This window comes from Mandrillus leucophaeus, unplaced genomic scaffold (assembly GCF_000951045.1).
Source record: "Mandrillus leucophaeus isolate KB7577 unplaced genomic scaffold, Mleu.le_1.0 Scaffold64, whole genome shotgun sequence".
In the NCBI taxonomy this organism is placed as follows: domain Eukaryota; kingdom Metazoa; phylum Chordata; class Mammalia; order Primates; family Cercopithecidae; genus Mandrillus; species Mandrillus leucophaeus.
The window spans coordinates 3801971-3823457 of NW_012106919.1; the positions used below are offsets into that span (position 1 = coordinate 3801971).

Here is a 21487-nt window from a genome sequence, read left to right on the forward strand (position 1 = left end):
TGTCCACCTGTAATCCCAGCTACTCGGGAAGCTGAGGTATGAGAATCACTTGAATCCAGGAGGCAGAGGTTGCAGTGAGCCGAGATCATGCCACTGTACTCCAGCCTGGGCAACAGAGAGGCACTCTGACTCAAAAATCAAAACAAAACAACACAAAAAGATACACAGAGGCAAACTAGTTCTAAGGTTAAATGGCTCTCCTAACAAATACAGGTCTAAGAAACTGCATGTACAAAGTTGGAGGGTTAAGTAGAGGGTTCCTGCTACTAGAGTGTAAGTGGAAGATAAGAGATTGTTCAGTAAAGAAGTTAACTTTGCCCAAAGAGAGGTCTAGCCTTTGCCTTCAGTCCCTGGCAGGTAAACTCTAACCCCCTGAAATGTCCTGCCTGATAAAATTATCTTTGTTTGCCTGGGGACCTTGAGCCAAGCCAGATAGTCTGTGTCAACAATCGGATTTACAGTGGGAGCTCTGGGTCACATAGTCTCAGATCAGCCTCAGGAGGAGCTGTCCTGGAGACTGAGGTCTGCCATGTGGCCGGTGAACCACATTTATGTGACAAAGACCGACCCAATAAAAATTCTGGACACCAAGGTTTAGGTGACATTCCCTGGTTGGCAATATTCTGTGTACACTGTCACACACCACTGTCAGGAGGTGTTCACGATGTCCATGGCTCCAGCGGGAGAAGACAACTAGAAACTCCACTTTTGGAACTCTCCTGGACTCTGCCCTGTGCATCTTTCCCTTGGATGATTTTAATCTGTATCCTTTCACTGTAATAAACATAACTGTGAGTATAATAGCTTGCAGTGAGTTCTGTAAATTCTAGCAAATTATCAAACCTGAGTGTAGTTTTGGGGAATCTTGATCTTACAAGTGGTGTCAGAAGTCAAAGGAGTCTCATGGATTACTCTCTAATTTTATAGTTAGCATCAGAAGTGGGATCGCTTGAATGACCCTGACTTACTAAAACACGTGGTTTGCAAAGAGGGAGGATGAGAAGGTGGGAATTGATAAACCTTTAATTCTTGGATGGGTACCCAGTCATGCACGGTTATATAACTGCAGCTGCAGTTACTAGAGGTAAAACTTACCAATGGAATTTAGAAATGGTAGACCCAATTCCCGAGGAGGTGAACCACCAGATAAATAAGGAAATGCAAACTAGTAAGAAAAAAAAGTAGGCCAGGCATGGTGGCTCATGCCTATATACCAAGCACTTTGAGAGGTCCTGGCGGAAGGACTGCTTGAGCCCAGGAGTTTAAGATCAGCCTAGGCAACACAGAAGTCTTCATCTCTACAAGAAATAAAAAATTAGCCAGGTGTGGTGGCACAACTACTCAGGTGCCTGAAGTGAGAGAACTGCTTGAGCCCAGGAGTTCAAGCCTTCAGTGAGCCACTGCACTCAAAGCCTGGGCAATAGCGCAAGACCCTGTCTAACAACAACAACAAAAAAAGTTAATGAAACAATTCTTTTGTTACTGCTCTCTGTACTAGCTAAAATGAAACTATAAGAGAATGTTAGGGCAGATCCTGACACTGGGCCAAACTCAGATTTCAGCCAATCTGGGCTACAGTCACTAATCTTAGGGTAACTCCAAAAGGAAAAATTACGCTGGAACATTAGATACCATGTCTGTGACCTCCAGTTATAAGGAGGTAGTCTAGGTATGAGAAAGACAAAACTAAGAAACTACTGAAACCAGGGATTATAGTACAAATTGTCTCATTTTGATCAACAAATATCTTAGGTGATGTCAGAGAAACACTCTAATAAGGAAGGCAGTGTCCAGAAGAGTTCCCTACAAAATAGAAATAGTTTGTGCAGGATTTACAACCAGGAGAATGCAAAGAGGTACTCATTATACTTATAAGCAGGTAGCTTCTTTTTCCCTAAGGCTGAATTTGAAACTACCTGAGGAGCTGCTGATCCTGTGATCAGAGGGGTGCTACACTATAAACTACTTTCTATTAATCAGCAACGAGCAGTTTGGGTTATGGACAATTCCAAGGCAAATGGACAGCATCTTGTTTGGAGGGCTACCACTCTGAATACAGAAAGTAAAAAATCAATTTAGTGGGCATGCAATTTTCCCCTATGTTAGGGTTTTCATGGAACTCTGCAGTTGGTGTCAGAAGTAATGGTGATCTTGTGGACTGTTTCGTAACTTTGAAAAGACGATGAAGAGAAAGACACTGGTAAAATTCAGTAATGTATGTTATACTTGCAACTCTCTTTGCAATATTATAACAGTGAGAGAACTCTAACGCAACTGACTCCACCTTGCTTCTAACCTCACAAGCTATCTTTGCTCATTCCCATATGTGGGTCAACCTAACTATGGGAGGAATTTATTTTATAGTTTAAGTCACTAGCAAGTGGTCACAAGATTTCTAACTTCCCCTATAGATAAGATCACTATTGTGAAACCCAAGACTAGTATTTGAGATATTTTTCAGGCTTTGCATTCTGCTGGACTAACTGATACAACCCAGGCTGGTGACCCATACCAAGAGACTAATTCATTTGGTCCTGTGACCCCTACTCAGGAAGTGACTCAGCATAACTCACTGCACAAAGACAGTTTTGACACCTCTATGATTTCATCCCTGACCCAACCAATCAGCAGCACCCATTCGCTAACCCCTGCCCACCAAACTATCCTTTAAAAACCCTCATCTCCAAATTCTCAAGGAGTTGGAATTTGGATGGGAGATATTTGAGAAATATTTCCTCGCTCAGTCACTCTGCAATTATTAAACTCTTTCTCTGCAGAAACTCCTGCTGTCTCAGTGTATTGACTTTTTCTGGACGGGGGAAAGGAGTCTGGCTGGGTGATAACATACTGAACACTTAAACTTTGACTACTATTAAGTATTTCTTTTAATGGGGGCTCAACTATGCTTTAGCAAAATAACCCTGGCAGCAATACAGACAGGATGAATTCTACAGAGTAAACCTCGAAGTAGGGAAAGTAGGGAGAATAGTTGTCAATGTGTTGTAGTAACGAGGGGCTGGCTTTTAAGTCCAATGACATGGTTTCAACAGTCCATCCAGAGAAAATAAAATGAAAGCATGAACAAAAGAGAAGAAATGTGTGGTATTTCAGTATATATTTGTTCTCTGTCCCTATTCCTGGCATACAATTCCTAAAACCCTCAGAGTCTCTGAAATAAGTATCTTTTTGTATGTTAACAAAATGACCAATGGCTGGGGGCTCCCAGACCGATCAGGATGGGTGCTGCCAGGGGAACCAACCAGATAATTAAAGAGTTTGAACTTTCAGCCCTACTTCCTAACTTAGGAAGAGGAGAGAAGGGATGAAGGCTGACATGATCACACATGGTCAGCAATTTAATTATGCATCCCTACATAATGAATCTCCATAAAAACCCAAAAGAGTAAGGGTTGGAGAGCTTCCAGTTACTGAACACGTGGAGGATAATGCATCCACCACAGAGGGTTGTGGAAACTGCAACCCTTCCCACAAACTTCACCCTATGTATCTCTTCATCCAGTTGTTCATTTGTATTCTTTAAAATATTGTTGAGCTGGACACGGTGATACACACCTGTATCTCAGCTACCGGGGAGGCTGAGGCAGGAGGATCATTTGAGCCCAAGAGTTTAAATCCAGCCTGGGCAACACAGCAAGACTTAATCACTTTTTAAAAATTAAATAAAATATTGTCAAGTGGGGCACAGTGGTGCATATCTCTAGTCCCAGGTATGTGGGACACTGAAGTGTGAGAATCACTTGAGCCCAAGAGCTTGAGTTCAGCCTGAACAACAGAGTGAGACCCCGTCTCTTCAAAAAACAAGAAAAATTATCTCTCTCTCTCTCCACATATATATATAGTTAAACAAAAATTACAGGAGGGCATTGTTTTGGACTAAGCTCCTGCACAAGGCCCCAACAGATCAGACTAAAAATCAAAGTAGGGACAGAACCAGAAGCAACATATAGTTCTCTTCCCCTTTGCAGTCACTGCAGAAGCAAGAGTGGCCAAAATAAAGTTTAATCCCTTTGTGACTTCTGGCTGAAGCAAGAACCACAAAAGGTGTTTCAATGCACCTTCCCACATTCATAGAACGATTATGTCTTCCCCTCTTTCCTAAGAGCTGAGACAGAAGTACAGCATTCATTCCATGCCCATCCAAAAGGATGATAAATTTCAGATTGTGCAGGACACTATAAAGGTCAGCAAACTGGCAATTTAGTCAAAGTTTACAGGAAGAAATATATCATAAACACTGAACAGGTGCAGTGGGAAAAGGCTAATGGCACAACTGTCCATGTAGGCATTCACCCCAGCATGGTGGTTATCACTAGGTTAAAATTGGACAAAGACTGCAAAAAGATCCTTGAACAGAAAGTCAAATCTCACGAAGTAAGAAAGGAAAAGGCCAAAATACAAAGAATAAACAAGATGAGAAGATGCAGGAATAAAGCAATCTTATATACAAACTTTCACTGAAACTGTTGAAATGGAAAAAAAAAAAAAATCAAAATGGAGTCCCTCATGCTGAGTTTCATCAAACTGAAAATGAGTTATCAGACCATCCAAGAAATCAGGAGAGGGGTAACACCCTAATTTCCCAAATAAGCCAGTTTCAATTGGTATGATAATAAAGCTCCCTGTCTTTAAGCTCCTCCCCCGCCCTTTTTTTTTTTTTTGGTAAACCTCTCCTACGGTGCTGTCTTTAATCCTTACAACAACAAAAGGTAACCTGAGGTAATTTGATGTTAACCAATCAGTTATTTCTCTATTGTTCTGCACTGCTCCAACCTTACTAGGAAAGTAACTTTGAAAAGACCAATCCACTTTTTATTCTTTGGTTTTGCTTTCTTCAGTCCTACTCTGCCTATAAAACTAACCTCCTCTGCTCAGTTCACTGAAACACTTGTTTTATTTTATGGAATGAGGTATTGCTCAAATCTAAAATCACAAATAAAACCAATTAAGATCTTTGAACTAAATTGTTGTAATTGCTGTGATTTGTAATAAACTGGCAGTAGTAAGTTAAATGCTTCCCTGAGTTCTGTGACCCATTCCAGCAAATGATCAAACTCAAGGAAGGGGTCGTGGGAATCGTCCCGCCCCCAATTTGCAATAAGTCAGTCAGAATACCAGAGGCCAGGGGACAAGCTCGGTGGCTCACACCTGTAATCCCAGCACTTTGGGAGGCTGAGGAGGGAGGACAGCTTCAGGCCAGGAGTTTGAGGCTACAGTGAGCTATGGTCATGCCACTGCCTTCCAGCCTGTGTAACAGAGCAAGAACCTGTCTTTTAAAATATATATATATATTTTTAAAGTACCAGAAGGTGAGACTTACGACTGGTATTTGAAGTGGAACGGCAGTTTGCAGGACTGAGCCCGTAACTTGTGGGACCTGACTCTAACTCCAGGTAGATGGCGACAGAATTGAACTGAATTATTGGACACCAAGCTGGTGAGAATCAGTCAATGAGGGGAAAATGGTCACAGAAGTGCTCTGTGTTGTGTGAGTATAGGAGGAGAAAAAACAGGTTTTTTAAAAATTATACAAGAGATAATAAGGACTTAGTAAAGGAAAATGGTAAAAAGGGAAGGATAATGGTTGAACTTTGAGGTGGCAATGCCGCTGAAGCGATTCTTTAATGAGGAAAAGTATGACATCTTCCTTTTCTTTTTGCCTCTCACCATCAACTTAAAAAGCTACAAGAAATCTAACACTCAAAAAAAGATCTGACTGCAGCTGTGAAAAAGGTAACCTAATGTCTTACTGAGACTGTTAACAGACAATCTAAGATTTCAGTCAAGTTATAGGTTAAGACATTTCTGAAAAATTAAGAGTACAAAAATTTAATAAATATACTGTAAAGCTGTGAGAGATGCCTTGAAAAAGAACAAAAAGCACTACCTTTATATAGTCAAATTTGAGACATTCTGCATTCTATATTCTCTATACCCTATGGAAGAAAATGAGCATATGGGTTAAGAAGAGATCTGCAGTCTGACTACCTGTGCTCAAATCCTGGTACTACCAATTACTATGAGACTTTGTACAGATTACTACAGCTTTCTGTAAGTAGGTTCCCTCACATTTAAAACAGTCATAATACCAGTACCTAAATCTCATGGGTAGTTGGTATGAATTAAATACATATTCATCACTCAGAAAAGTACCTGGCACAAAGTAAGGCTGAAATAATTGTTGACGATTAGGATTACTGTATCCCCTCTTTAAGAAGACTCTAATAAACTTCAATGAATTCTAATGAATTAAAAACTCTAAGAAATCATATCGTTAAGAAACACATTTAAGTATGGCTAACCCAAGTTCTCTTATACATTTTTGGCAATAGATTAATAAAATCTATTCCCATCCAGTCATAAAAACTGTTGTCTGAAAAACACTTTGGAAAATTCTGGACTATGGGTAAGTGACACCATCTTTTTACTTGTAATAAACAGATGCCATGGAAGCTAGAGAAATTTACTGAAGGATATTGTCACACAACTGACTAGAAATTTTAGTACAGTTCCCAAACAGTTCATATGAAGCACACTCACAGTAAATGAATACTACTGAATTCTGAGGGTACAAGGTTAAAATACAAAGGTATGTATTAGAGGGTCAGTAACTCTGCTTAGTTTTCATAAATCCCTAGCTTTTCTACAAATTTTATATGTAACATGAAATCAGTGTATTTATGCTTTGACGTTAAAAGGAATGCTGCTTTTGTAGACTACAGCCAAAAATACTATAGGACACCAAGAAAAAGCTTATTTGAATCACAGGAGTAGCAAACAAATGAATAACATAACTCCATTCTTGTAAACCCAAACCTAAAAAATGATACATTTTAACAAACATTCATAAGACAATTAGATATAAATGTGGAAATCTTTAAATAATTTACCAAAACATATATTGCTCAAGAAATTAAAATATGTAAAATTTAGATTTAAAAGAGACAAACTTATATAATCAATATTTGCTTTAAGAAGAATGATTTTACAAGCACTTTTTATAGTATTTCCTGGTAAGCAATTATGATTTCTGTACCTATGTTCTTTGTGTTCCAATAGCTGACAGTCTCTACATGTCAGTCTATCACATGTTTCACAGAAAAGTTTCAACTGTTCTTGTTTGTGTACAGGGCAGAAAACAGGGCGTTGACCAGATGCTCCGACAGACTCTGTAGCAAAATAAAACAAATATTTTTTAACTAAACATAAAATTTTTGTCTAGTTTTCTAAATTCCTATTGATGTTGCTACCCAAAGTTTATAAAGAATAAGTAGAAAATGCTATAGGGGTAAAAGAGGGAGGTTAACTGTAATCATTACAACTGCATCTATCTTACCTGAGACATCTTCTTTCTTCCTGATCAAGTGATCTTTAGTAAATTTTACTCTTTGATGTGCTTCGATACATGTCTTACATAGCCACTCTCCACATTCTACACAAAAGCCAACTGCACTTGCATTGTCTTCACAACTAGTACATACCTAAAAGAGGAAATAAGTACTAATCTAAATTAAATATATAAAATGTAGGTCCAAAAAATAAAAAGAAAAAACTTGTTCTTAAATATACTGTCTATTTCACCGTACACAGAATAAAATTATTTTGTTATCCATTTATCTTCAACAAAATCCTTTTCCTTACAGATCATTCATGTAGGTAAAAATCTAAGTCTCAGAACACAAAGTCTGTGGAGATTTGACTTTTTTTTTGAGACAGGCTCTCGCTCTGTCACCCAGGCCGGACGGCAGTAGTGCAGTCATGGTTCACTGCAGCCTCAACTTCCTGGGCTCAAGCAATCCTCCGACCTCAGCCTCCCAAGTAGCTGGGACTAAAGGCGCACGCCACCACGCCCGGCTAATATTTTTATTTTTTGTAGAGATGGGGTCTCATTATGTTGCCCAAGCTGGTCTCGAACTCTGGGGCTCAAGCAATCCTCACACCCCAGCCTCCCAAAGTGCTGTAATAACAGGCGTGAGCCACCATGCCTGGCCCAGATTTGACATTTTAAGTAATAACTTTAGTCTCATTTAACTAAGTTTGAGAGTATATAAGAAAGCTATCTTTAAGTTTCTATTTCAAACAGGAATCCATAGCAGAACCACCCTAAATTACTTAACTATCCAAACATGCTTTTCTTACAATTTACAGTTTGATATCAAGATAGGAATATAAAGAAAAATTGAGAAGCATACCTGTTCTGATTTTTCATCAGAACTGCTAGGAGCTTCAGATGTGTCTTTCACAAAATAATTATCCACAAGGTCTATCTGTCTGCATTCTTGGCGGCATACTGGGCACCGTATTACACCAACTACAACACAAAATAACAACATTTTAAAATATTCTTCAGGAATAAATAAATAAATTGTGCATGATGTCCATATGGGAACATTAATTCATCACAGAGAAGACCAAAGAAATGAGCATCAAGAACTCAGTAAAATAACCCAGCGAGTTATTCTATTTGGGTAAAAGTGATATTCTATTTAGGAAAAGAAAAAACAAGCATTATGATGCCTCCCAAAAAGTGCTTCCACATTACAATATGTAGTTAGCTGAATAATTGCCCCAAAAGAAATTCAGATCCTGATCTTTGGAAACTATAAATATTAATTTACATGGCAAAAGGGACTTTACAGATGTGATTAAGGCTCTGGAGATGGTTTGTCCAGCAGGTCCTAAATGCTATCAAGTGACCTTATCAGGGGGAGCAAGAGGAAGACAAGACTACAGAAGAGTAGAAGGCAATTACAGTAACAATGGACACAGGGAGTAGAGTGATGTGCTTTATAGATGTAGGAAGAAGCCAGAGGCCAAGAAAGAAAGGCACTAGAAGCTGAAAGAGACAAGGAAATGGATTTTCTCCCAGAGCCACCAGAAGGAACCAGTCCTGCCACCACTTTTGACTTTAGCCCAATGAAAGGGATTTCAAACTGCTGGCCTCCATCATGGTAAGACAATAAGACAGGTGCTGTTTTAAGACATCCAGTTTGTGGTAATCTTGTTACAGCAGCAACAGAAAACTAATACACAATCTATCATCTTATAAATTCTGACTTGGTTAGAGATACTTGAATACATGCTAATATGAGAAGAAAGATCATCTGTGCCTTCACCTGCTAGTGTTTTAGGACTTATCAGAATGGATAAACTGTTGAGGTAACACACAGAGGCTAAAGAAGTAAAAATAGCACCAGAGTCCACACAATAAATTGACTACATGTCAGATATGAAATTGAGAATACAGCATAAATGACACAATCCATACCTTCAGGAAGGGTTCTAGATTAATATATAATTTTTATAGTTTATAATGTACACAACTACAGAAAGTACCAAAGACTGGGATATAAACCGAGTCCCCACGAGTTGTGTGGTACACAAACTGTAGTACCATATATAGTCATTCTGATGGAAAATGAAAACATAAATAAAACTTACCATTCTAAAAGAAGGGTGAGGTAGCTCATGCCTGTAACCCCAACACTTTGGGAGTGGGACGATCACTTGAGCCCAGGAGTTTGAGGCCAGCCTGGACAACATAGTGAGATGCCATCTCTAATTTTAAAATAAAATAATAATTAAAAAATAACTTGTTATAGATTTAAAATACAATACTGTTCTCATCAATGTTTCCTCTTTATTTTACCAAAAAATATGGTATAAAAATAAATAACAAGATCCTGGTCAAAGGAAACATACAAAAACAATTTTTCAAACCAAAGGAAGAAATAGTAAAGTGAAAAGAAAGGGGAAACGGAAAAATATTTTCACATTTGGGAAAGCATGAATTAAAAACCTCTTGAGAAAGTGTATTATATAAAACTATAAAGGAGTATAAGTAACTGTACAGACAAAGATCTGAGAGCAATTAACTCTTCTTAGAGTGAATCAGTTAAGTTTTCACCAAAAAGATAACACTTTAATAGGGTCTTGAAGAATTAACATGAATATACTAGTGTGTAAGAAAGGGTTTACTTGGCAGGTCTGGGTTGCTCAAATGCTGCACATTCCTTCTTAAGAAAGGCCTGTCTTCAGGACTGGCCGTTTACAGGTTCCTGGGAGATGACCTCTGAGCTCGTGGAAAATTCTGCCTGATAAGAGTATTTTTGTATACCTGAGGCTTTAAGCCATACCATGTTTAACCTCTGGGTGCACTGGAGTCCCAGTAGCTGATTACCAGTCCTGTGGGGGTTGCATGGCAATGAGACTGATCTCCAAAATCTAGACACCAAGGCTCAGGTGAGATTCTCTGCTTGGCAATACTCCCAGTGTATTGTCCCATATTGTTGCTGGGGACATCTGAAAGCATGAGTCTGCTTTCTCTTGGACTTTGCAACATGTATCTTTTCTCTTTGCTGATTTTAGTCTGTATCTTTCAACTACAATGTCTTCAACTAAAACAAAATGCAACCATAATAAAACAAATTTTCTCAATCCTACGGGTCCTTCTGGTGGATCACTGTTCCTGAGGCTAATCTTGGGGACCCCCAACCCAACTAAGAAAGAAGGAAACTGATAATAGCAAGTACAAAGTTTACAAATTAAAAGAAAAAAGAATAGGAGGCTACAAAAGACAGCAGAAAATATATCTATCTTTCCTTCTATCTATATGTATATAATTACATCTATGTAAAATACTGAGAAAATGAGAAATTTGCAACATCTAAATGAAGGAATACTTTTGTTGAAGGACACAAAAAATGGAGAGCCATTCTATGTTCTAAGCAAGAGAGATTCAATATTCTGAAAGGATCCGTACTATGTAAATGAATTATTCCATACGGTTCTATATTACACTTTCTGAAACTCAACAAGTTAATTCTCAGATTCTTATAAATTTCCAACTCAATCTAGCAGGCTGACATCACAGCTTATGGAGACAAAAATTCATCTTCTTCTTAGTCTAAATCATCACTAAAATGATATTAAGGAATTTAGAGGATTAACACAAGATCCAAAAAATGAGGGTGAAAGAAGGAGCAAGGCACATATATCGGTACGTAAGCAACTTTAGCAAATTTAGATGAAAAAGAATAATTCAACAGTGCAGAAGAAACCCGGTCCAAAGTACACAGGAATGACAAGATACACCTGAGTAAGACTTACTAGCTGAAAAAAATTTCAGAGAAGCTTGGAATTCAGTCAACAGGCATGAAGAAGTCCCAAAGAGACACAAGGGAATACATGCAAGTCTATAGACATCAGCAAACCCCACTCCTATACTGATTACTTACCTCTGACGGATTACTCAGTAGCCAGGGTGTCTTACTCCCAAAACAAAAGAGTTGAAGGTTCTTTAGGGATCTTGTTGCTATCTGCTTCCATATTTATCAATAAATTTTAAAATTACATAAATGTCTGCTCTAAAAATGAGAGCTGGCCAAGTATAGTGGCTCACACCTGTAATCCCAACATTTTGAGAGGCCAAGGTGGGCAGATCGCTTGAGCCCAGGAGTTCAAGACCAGCCTGGGCAACATGGCAAAACCCTGCCTCTACTAAAAATACAAAAATGAGCCAGGCATGGTGGCATGTGTCTGTAGTCCCAGCTACTTGGGAGGCTGAGGTGGGAAGACTGCTTGACTCCAGGAGGCAGAGTCTGCAGTGAGCTGAGATTGCACCACTGTACTCCAGCCTAGGCAACACAGTGAGACCCTATCTCAAAAAAAATAAATAAATAAATAAAAATGAGAGCCACTTTACATTTGAGTATGTATTCCCCTTATAAGTAGTGTACATCAGATGAGTGTGCCAGACTTAATCACTCAGTCCTAGTTGCTATGATGAGTTCTGATCATTATACAAAAAAACTGACACCCAGACTCTAAAACCAAAGCTACTGACCCTATGCATAAAGTCCCTAGAAGTGATTTCATCAATTCAAAGCTCAAGTTCTAAGAGACCCATTCATACTTACTGAATTCATTCTTTTAAATGTCAATTTACTAACATTTTTATTTGGGGATGAGGGGTCAGTGGGAGATGAGATTCTTTCTAAAAGGCTAAAATACACAAGTCTACAAAGTAGTTTGTCTTTACAATGTTAAGCGGAATTTAGTTTCAGTAAGTTGACTAGTGGACTTCCATTCAAGATGAGTGATTAAGCAAGTGTGGAAAGACCAATTGATTCCCTGAACTCAAACACAGAAATGGCTAAAACATAACAAATTAAAGCGTACTTTGAAAAATACTTAACTAACCCTGGAAGGAAGAAGAAAGTATTTTGAAGTGCCAGAAACAAAAAGAAAACTCAAAGCCCAAGTGGTGAGGAACTGATGCATGTGGGTCACAGGAGTTATTACAGCACCACTGCTGGGAACAGGAAAACAAAGTTTAAAAGGTGAAACTCAACTCCCTTCATAAAGCATGGAGCACACTTTTAGTGTCCTACAGCCTGAAACCCTTGTCAGTCCTACAGAACCCCAAAAAAGCTGTATGCATAGATATAAATATACAACCAAAATTTGTACCATTTGTACAGGATACAGAAATGCCAAGTCAAGAAACTAACAAAAAAGTTGTCTGTAACCTTACAAACACAAAACCATCTCATAAGAACACCTCCCAACCCAGAGCACAATAAGGACTCCCACTGAAGATAGGTTCACACAATAAAACTTCAATGCACATGAGGAAACCCAGCATCTCAGCGTGAGTCAACAAACACGATAAACCAAGAAGTAACAACCTAGAAACCAAAGCTTTTAAATGAATAAATAAAGCAGTCTGAAAGATTTCAAATATGTATGAAATTGTGATAAAGGGCCAAACAATCTATGAAACTGGGTAGATCTGAAAAATAGAGAAATAAAATAGCACAGAATAAGCTCAAAACAGGTTAAATGGTAAGCAAGAGACAATTGAAAATTATCAAGATAGAATATAAAAGAAATCATACAGAATCTGTATAGATAAAAGAAAAAACAGACACTGCAAAAGAGAAGATAAGAAAACTAAAGAATTAAATGAGAAGCTCTACCATAAGTCAAATAAAAATTCATGGAAGATAAGCAATAGAGATGCTATTTGAAAACATAATGAATGAGAATTTTCAAAGAAATGAGCCCTCAAGACTGTAAGCCAAGTCCTGAGTGGGACAAACAGAAACAGCTAGATATACTATAAGAAAACTAAGAAACAAAGATAGAGAAGAAACTCTTAACTACTAGAGTGAAAACCAAGATTACAGTTATAGAAGGCAATCATGCTGACAGCAGACCTCACCAGTCAAAGGCAATACCAAAAGATAACAGGAATAGTATCTTCAAAGCATTGAGGGAAAGGAACAGTCAATCTAGAATTCAATAACCTAATAAAACTTTACTCAAGAGTAAAAGCAAAAAAAAATTTTTCAGACATGAGTATTGCCTATTTCTATAAGAACTAGTAAAGCATAATGTCAAACTATATAAAATTGCCAATATTAAACCACTTACGACTTGCAAATATGGCAATTTTATACAGTTCAACCTAATATTTAAGAAAATGGAAACATATTTACAAGTGAGATGCAGAAAGCAACTAGCAAAGATAACAATAAAAGCTGTTACTAAACGTGCATGGCCTAAAATTAAATGTAAAGATATATAACTATTAGTTTGGGAGATTTTAAAACGATGAAATTAAAATATCAAACTACAATAGCTTGTTATATTACAATTAGACTTAAGTTTTAGAGAGTCATTTTAATTACAATATGAAAGAAAAATTAAGGTATAAAATGTCAATTAAAAATACAGTAAGGCCGGGCGCAGTGGCTCATGCCTGTAATCCCAGCACTCTGGGAGGCCGAGGCGGGTGGATCACAAGGTCAGGAGATAGAGACCATCCTGGCTAACACAGTGAAACCCAGTCTCTACTAAAAATACAAAAAAAAATTAGCCGGGCGTGGTGGCGGGTGCCTGTAGTCTCAGCTACTCAGGAGACAGAGGCAGGAGAATGGCATGAACCTGGGAGGCAGAACCTGCAGTGAGCTGAGATTGTGCCACTGCACTCCAGCCTGAGAGCCTTTTTCTTTTGAGACGGAGTCTTTTGAGACTCCGTCTCAAAAGAAAAAAAAAAAAAAAAAAAAAAAAAAAAGTAAAACCTTGCTATAACATAGTAACTGAGGACCTGGAAGTTGAATCACATGAAATACAGTCAAGTTGTTGTAAAGTAAAATAATCTGTGCAACTCTGCTCCCCTAGCCAATAATAAATTTCAGAGACTTAGTTCAGTGCCATGCTGACGCTGCATCTTTGTGGGCTATACTTTTTGAGAACAACTGTTCTGAAATACCAACAAGAATTCTAAGAATCTCTGTTAGTTGATGTCATTTTTTCAGCTTGGCTCATAAAACTACTAGGGATGTGGGAACTCTGTCATGCCATGTCCCTTGGCTGATGTTTCCCATCCCAACTTTGCTCTTCCCTGCACTTCTGCCCTCACTCAAATAAGAACTTTAATCTGTCCATTTGAGAATGAGGGCTGTGCTGAGTCAGGTTCTATTCATAACAAAATTGCATCTAAATTTGCATTAATTACAAGGTTTTACTATAAGATCAGTTAACCCTTTTTTTTGAGACTGAGTTTTTTTTTTTTGAGATGGACTCTTGTTACCCAGGTTGGAGTGCAGTGGCACTCTCAGCTCACCCCAACCTCTGCCTGCTGGGTTCAAGCTGTTCCCCTGCCTCAGCCCCTGGAGTAGCTGGAATTACAGGCATGCACCACCACGCTCGGCTAATTTTGTATTTTTAGTACAGACAGGGTTTCTCCATGTTAGTTAGGCTGGCGTTGAACTCCAGACCTCAGGTGATCTGCTCACATTGGCCTCCCAAAGTGCTGGGATTACAGGCGTGAGCCACCACGCCCGGCCAGATCAGTTAACTCTTTAAGAAGTTTATACGTGTAAGTGTATTTAGTTCTCATAGCAGCCCTGTAAAGTAGGTTCTATTACTATCCCCACATTAAAGGTGAAAAACTTGAGGTTCGGAGAGATCAAGAAACATTATGAAGTTCATGTGGTGATGTAAATGCCAAGATCTAAAACTAACATGTCTGTGTCTACGGCTCATGCTCTTAAGAACTATGCTAAACTATTTCTCTAATTAAAACGCTAGTCTATTAGTAACAAAAGAGACTAAACTAAGGCAGTATTAAAGGAAATGTAGAGGATAAATCAGAGTATCAATTGGACTTAATAAATGACTGTATGATGAAGGAGTACTAAGAGTTACAATGAGTTAATAAATTAGAAATTCTAGATGATTCCCAAGTTCCTGGTGTGGGTAATGCATAGATTTTCAGCCAGAAATATAATAAGTTTTGGATAAATGGTGTTTAACTAACATATTTCTGGAGCTGAAGGGCATGGAGGGAGCCACCAGCATGTAAATAACTCAAATGTGAAGTGCAGTTATGACTGCTGAGGAAGAATATTATCAAGGACAATAACCCTTGGTACACCAATATTTACAAGTCAAGCAGAAGAAAAAGAGATCTCAAATTTAGGAGACAGCTTTCAAACATTTTCAACTGCAAACCACAAGAAGTACACTTTACATCAAAGGCCAGGACACAAACACATACCTGTCTGTATAACTGAAACAAACACGAGTCAAACAGGGTCAACTACTTTTCCATTAACCATTTATGATTAACTTGTTACCACTGTACCAATTTACTCTTAAAATTACATAATGTGCTTAAAGTCAGCTGACTCTCAGCATGACCTAATAATCTTCTCATTTAGCCCTAGCTTCTCTTTCCAATACTCTCAAGCAGTCACTCCAAAGCTTCGGTCATCAACACCACTCTCCTTTCCCTCAGAAAATAATGAAAAATTACAGATATATTTTCAGGTAGAGATGGGAGTTGAGAGAATTTATACTTACAGCATCGCATTACTTAAGTCAGAGCCCAGTCCAAATGATAAGAGAGAGTCCTGTAAGTTAAGTGGTGAAAGACTGGAATGAATTATCCAAAGAATGGGAAAAAGAAACTGGAGGGAAACAAGTGGTGCCAAAAGCCTCAAACTGGAGAAGTATAACCCTGCCTAAGCCTAGTTCCTCTCTCCACCATGCACCTATCTCTTACTCATCTCCATTCCCACCCTATGTGCACACATTAATAAGGGCCTAGAGAGTGGAGTGGTGGGAGAGGTAACAGCAGGAGCAGTGCTGCTGCTGGGGCCTGGGGCCGATCTGTCTGACTTCCTGTCTGTGCCTAGCCCATTCGAGCTGCAGCCATGTCTGGGGATGAGATGATTTTTGATCCTACTATGAGCAAGAAGAAAAATCAGCAGCAGCATCCTTTAGTTAGAGGAGGAAGGGGATACCCAAACAGAGGAAAACCAGCCCTTAAGAAACAAAGCAGGCCGGGCGCGGTGGCTCAAGCCTGTAATCCCAGCACTTTGGGAGGCCGAGACGGGCAGATCACGAGGTCAGGAGATCAAGACCATCCTGGCTAACACGGTGAAACCCCGTCTCTACTAAAATACAAAAAAAAAATTAGCCGGGCGAGGTGGCGGGCGCCTGTACTCCCAGCTACTCGGGAGGCTGAGGCAGGAGAATGGCGTGAACCCGGGAGGCGGGGCTTGCAGTGAGCTGAGATCCGGCCACTGCACTCCAGCCTGGGCAACAGAGCCAGACTCCGTCTCAAAAAAAAAAAAAAAAAAAAGGAGCCAGAGCCAACTGGGGACAAAGAATTGGAAGCTGATGAAGAGAACAGTAGGGAAAAAGCTGCTTCTGATGACCTAGATGACTTGAACTTCTTTAATCAAAAGAAAAAAAAGAAAAAAAACAAAAAAGATATTTGATATTGATGAAGCTGAAGAAGGTGTAAAGGATCTTAAGATTGAAAAGATGTTCAAGAACCAGCTGAACCCAAGTATGACCTTAATATTACGCTTGGCAATAAAAAGAAGAAAAAGAAGAATGTCCAGTTCCCAGATAAGGATGAAATACTAGAGAAAGAAAATTCCAGAAGATGAAGATAGCAAAAAAGACGACGGTATCTCATTCAGTAATCATACAGGCCCTGCTAGGGCAGTCTCAGATACACATAAGGAGCTATTGAAGCGAGTGTTCAACACCATGAGGGAAAATAATCCAGATATGGTTGCTGAAAAGGAAATTTGTCTTCAAACCTCCACAGGTCATTTGAGTAGGAACCAAGAAAACTTATTTTGTCAACTTTACAGATATCTGTAAACTATTACATCATCAGCCCAAACATCTTGCAATTTTGTTGGCTGAATTGGGTACCAGTGGTTCTACAGATGGTAATAACCAACTTGTAATCAAACAAGATTCCCACAGAAACAGAAAAAGTATTCAGAAGATATATCAGGAATACTTTACTTTTCATACATGCTGATCACCCGGCACAAACCTGCAGAAGGAGACTCAACTCTGCTTCTTACAGTGAGCAACTTATTGTTGACATTCTGTTGCAAGTACAAAACCAGTTTCCAGGCTGTCACGGGCAAGCAAGCACCGCTCTGTGCCAAAGTTAACTAATTTGCTAATCACTGGTTTTACAATGTGTGTTGTGGAGATGTGGCGGGACAGGTTTGTCTTCAGAATGGATACACTGTTGTATTAAAAACCAAGATTTAAAAACTGCCAAATTCTTTGATGAGTGGTCGGTTGGTCTGAAATTCTTGCAAGATGCCGCTGTTCAAACTGTTGACATAATCACTGCCTCTCTCTCTCAGAGAGATGTGATATGGGGTAAGGAGGTGTTTTTCAAAATTGTTCATTGGCATCTGTAAGATAAATTAGTTCTTATAACAGTGCAAGAAAATTAAATTTAAAAAACAGGGACCTAGAAAGCAATATGTATTTGCTGAAAGGAATGATGGCAAAAAATAATAACTACGTTCTGGAGCAACAGGTCACTGATCTTTACTAAAGAAATTTTATAGCAATGGAGGTAGTGGCAGACAGACATTAGCATGAGTATGGGGAGCTGAAGATGTGAAATGCTGAATATGTTGCCCATTCTTACAAAAAACTTGGCAATGAAGAAAAGAGACAAAATGACCTGTCAATAACGGGAGAATAAAGAATGCTGCTTTATACAGGGAAAACTTGGAGATATGATACAGAAAGTAACTAAAATAATTTATAATAAAAAAGGCTTAAATCCTATAAAATAGTATCATAGAGTAACACATTTAGATAATGTCAGTAAGTATTTCCAAAGTTAATTTTATCACTTAAGAATGACGCTGGCTTAAGGTGAAGTCATAGTCATAGTCATATATGGCTACATATATGCACCTACAATCATATACGAAGAACACTAATATCTGTTATAATAAACTAATATAATAACTACTATCTATTATCATAAAGCTTGTTGGTATTCTTAGGGCTCTTATATTCTTGAAGATATACAGGAATACCTTGTTTTACTGCATTTAGCTTTATACCGCTTCGCAGATACTGAGTTTTCATAAATTGAAGGTTTTTGGCAACCCTGCATTAACCAAATTAGTAGACATCATTTTTCCTACAATGTGTGCTCACTGTGCGTCTTTCTGTTATATTTTGTTAATTTTTGCAATATTCCTAACTTATAAATTATTATTTGTCTATTATGGTGACCTGTGATTTCTGATCTTACATGTTCCTACTGTAATTGTTTTGAGGCCCCACAAACTGCGCCCAACAAAAACAGCAAACTTAATCAATAAATGTATTTTGACTGCTTCACTGATTGGCCATTCCCTGTCTCTCTCCCTCTCTCAGGCCCCCCTACTGCCTGAGACCCAACAATACTGAAATTAGGCCAATTAATAACCCTACAATGGCCTCAAAGTGTCCAACTGAAAGGAAGACTCGATTCAGCAGGACTTGGTCAATAACAACGACAACAACAAGTCAAATATCTCCCACATTAAATTTTAAAAAACTAGAAATTATTAACCTTAGTGAGAAGGCATGTCAAAAGCCACAACAAGCAAATGCTAGGTCTCTTGTGCCAGTTAGCCTAGTTGTGAATGCAAAGGAAAAGTTTTTGTTCTGTTTTGTTTGAGACAGGGTCTTGCTCTATCACCCAGGCTGGAGTGCAATGGCATGAACACTGCTCGCTAAAGCTTCAACTTCCTGGGCTCAAGTAATTCCTACCTCAGTCTCCCATGTAGCGGGGACCACAGGCTCATGCCACCATACCCAGCTACTTTTTTGATGTTTTTTTTGTAAAGACAGGGTCTCATATTGTTGTCCAGGCTGTTCTAGAACTCCTGGGCCCAAGCAATATTCACACATAGGCCTCTCAAAGTGTTGGGACTACAGGCATGAGCCACTGTGCCCGGCCTGGAAAGTTCTTGAAGGAAATTAAAAGTGATAGTCCAGTGAGCATATGAATGATAAGAAAGAAAAGCAGACTGGGCACAGTGGCTCCCACCTGTAATCCCAGCACTTTGGAAAGCCGAGGTGGACAGATCACGAAGTCGAGAGATCAAGACCATCCTGGCCAATAAGGTGAAATCTCGTCTCTACTAAAAATACAAAAATTAGCTGGGCGTGGTGGCACACACCTGTAATCCCAGCTAGTTGGGAGGCTGAGGCAGGAGAACCACTTGAACCCAGGAGGCAGAGATTGCAGTGAGCCAAGATCATGCCACTGCACTCCAGCCTGGGCAACAGAGCAAGACTCCATCTCAAAAAAAAAAAAAAAGTGCCCTGCTAGATTTAAATAAACACAATTTCCACATTAAAAAAATTAGAAGACCTGAAGAATGGCAATCCTAAGAAGCAAATTAGTAGTCTGTTACTAATGAAACTTAGACATAATGTTTCATGTGAAACATGAAAAAAAGAAAAGGACTGAAAAAGGATAAACAGATATACAGCAGCAAATGCAAATAACAAAACAAAACGAAAAGGCAAAACAAACAAAAAAACAAGAAGAATATTAGCATTAGATAAACCTAAGTAAAAGTTTAAAAAGCATTAAATAGGACTAATGGGAATACTGTGTAACAATGAAGGACAAAGTCCACAAATTGTCAAAACAAATTATGCAATTTATGCAGGATAGTAGCCACAAACTAAAAGTAAAACAAAAATGGAAAACATGTTATTTTATAAAAAGTTTAATGGTTATCAAGCTCACATTTTCTTACCCAGTTTTTTATGGAATGTTTAGCTACAAAACACATTTAGTGAAAAAAAACACATTAGTGAAACACATTAGTGAAAAAAACCTGACCTGAACTGGCATAAAGCTATATATATCTTTAGTTACCCTATTTAGTGTAAATACTGATGCAGAAATATTAAGGCATTTGATTATAGGGTACAACCACAGACCATGCTGGAAACTTAAGTACCATCTTGCCTTCCTAAAATGTGAACACTTATGCATCCCAAACACTGAATATATGAATAAAATTTTTAAACTTAGAAACATAAAAGTATTTTGTTTTCCTATGTTCACATTAATCATGTAACCTGGCTGCAATTTTCTTAAATTCCAAAAATTAAATATTTTACTGACAACATCTATGAGCATAATCCAAATAATTCTAAGAAATAAAATTTTTTAAATGACCAGTTTCCCAAAGTGAAATAATTGCTAATTAAGTAACAATATCGTGGTTCAAGCAGAACATTTTTCAAGTGGAATTTTTAAGAATTATCAAAATACAAAATATTATATAACAGTATATCTCATTTCATAATAAAGTAATTGAAAACAAAATACAGAGGTGGCCAGGTGCTGTGGCTCACGCCTGTAATCCCAACACTTTGGGAGCCAGAAGTGGACAGCTTGCTTTAGTCTAGGAGTTTGAGACCAGCCTGGGCAACATGGTGAGACCCTATCTCTACAAAAATAAAAATTAGCCAGGCATGGTGGCGCCTGCCTGTAATCCCAGCTACTCAGGAGGCTAAGGTGGATCACCTGAGGCTGGGAGGTCAAGCTGCAGTGAGCAGTGATTGGGCCACTGAGGCACACAGTGAGAGCCTGTCTTAAAAATGAAAACAAAAACAAAAACAAAACACAGAGGAAAATATTCGGCCTTTGTGGCTCTTATAAAAATTCACAAGCATGAACTTTAAAGATATACATGGTTACAATTAAACTGTTAAAAGTCAAAGACAAGAAAATTTTGAAAAGAGTAGGAGAAAAATAACTCATGACATACATGGGAACAATATGATTAACAATGAGTTGAGCAGAAACAACAAAAAAAAATATTCCGAAGGCAGTGTGTTATAAATGAAGTTTTGGTGCCGCAAAAGACATAGCATTCTAATATAAAATTTCTTTTTATTTTTTTGGGAGGCTGAGGAGGGCGAATCATGAGGTCAGGAGATCGAGACCATCCCAGCTAACAGGGTGAAACCCAATCTCTACTAACAATACAAAAAATTAGTCGGGCGTGGTGGCAGGCGCCTGTAGTCCCAGCTACTCGGGAGGCTGAGGCAGGAGAATGGCAGGAACCCGGGAGGCGGAGCCTGCAGTGAGCCGAGATCA

At 38.5% G+C, this 21487-nt stretch overlaps 1 protein-coding gene and 1 pseudogene across 1 annotated transcript in view; one reads left to right on the plus strand and one right to left on the minus strand.

Moving 5' to 3' along the window:
* Nucleotides 1-21487, minus strand: part of TRIM33 (tripartite motif containing 33) — a 131904-nt gene that overhangs the window by 72299 nt on the left and 38118 nt on the right. The window contains exons 2-4 of the mRNA XM_012000792.1: nucleotides 8211-8329; nucleotides 7355-7499; nucleotides 7055-7187 (exon numbers count right to left, since the gene is read on the minus strand). The gene's annotated coding sequence lies outside the window, so the exon portion shown is untranslated. The remainder of the gene's footprint in view (nucleotides 1-7054; nucleotides 7188-7354; nucleotides 7500-8210; nucleotides 8330-21487) is intronic.
* LOC105554400 lies at nucleotides 16215-17517 on the plus strand (annotated as a pseudogene).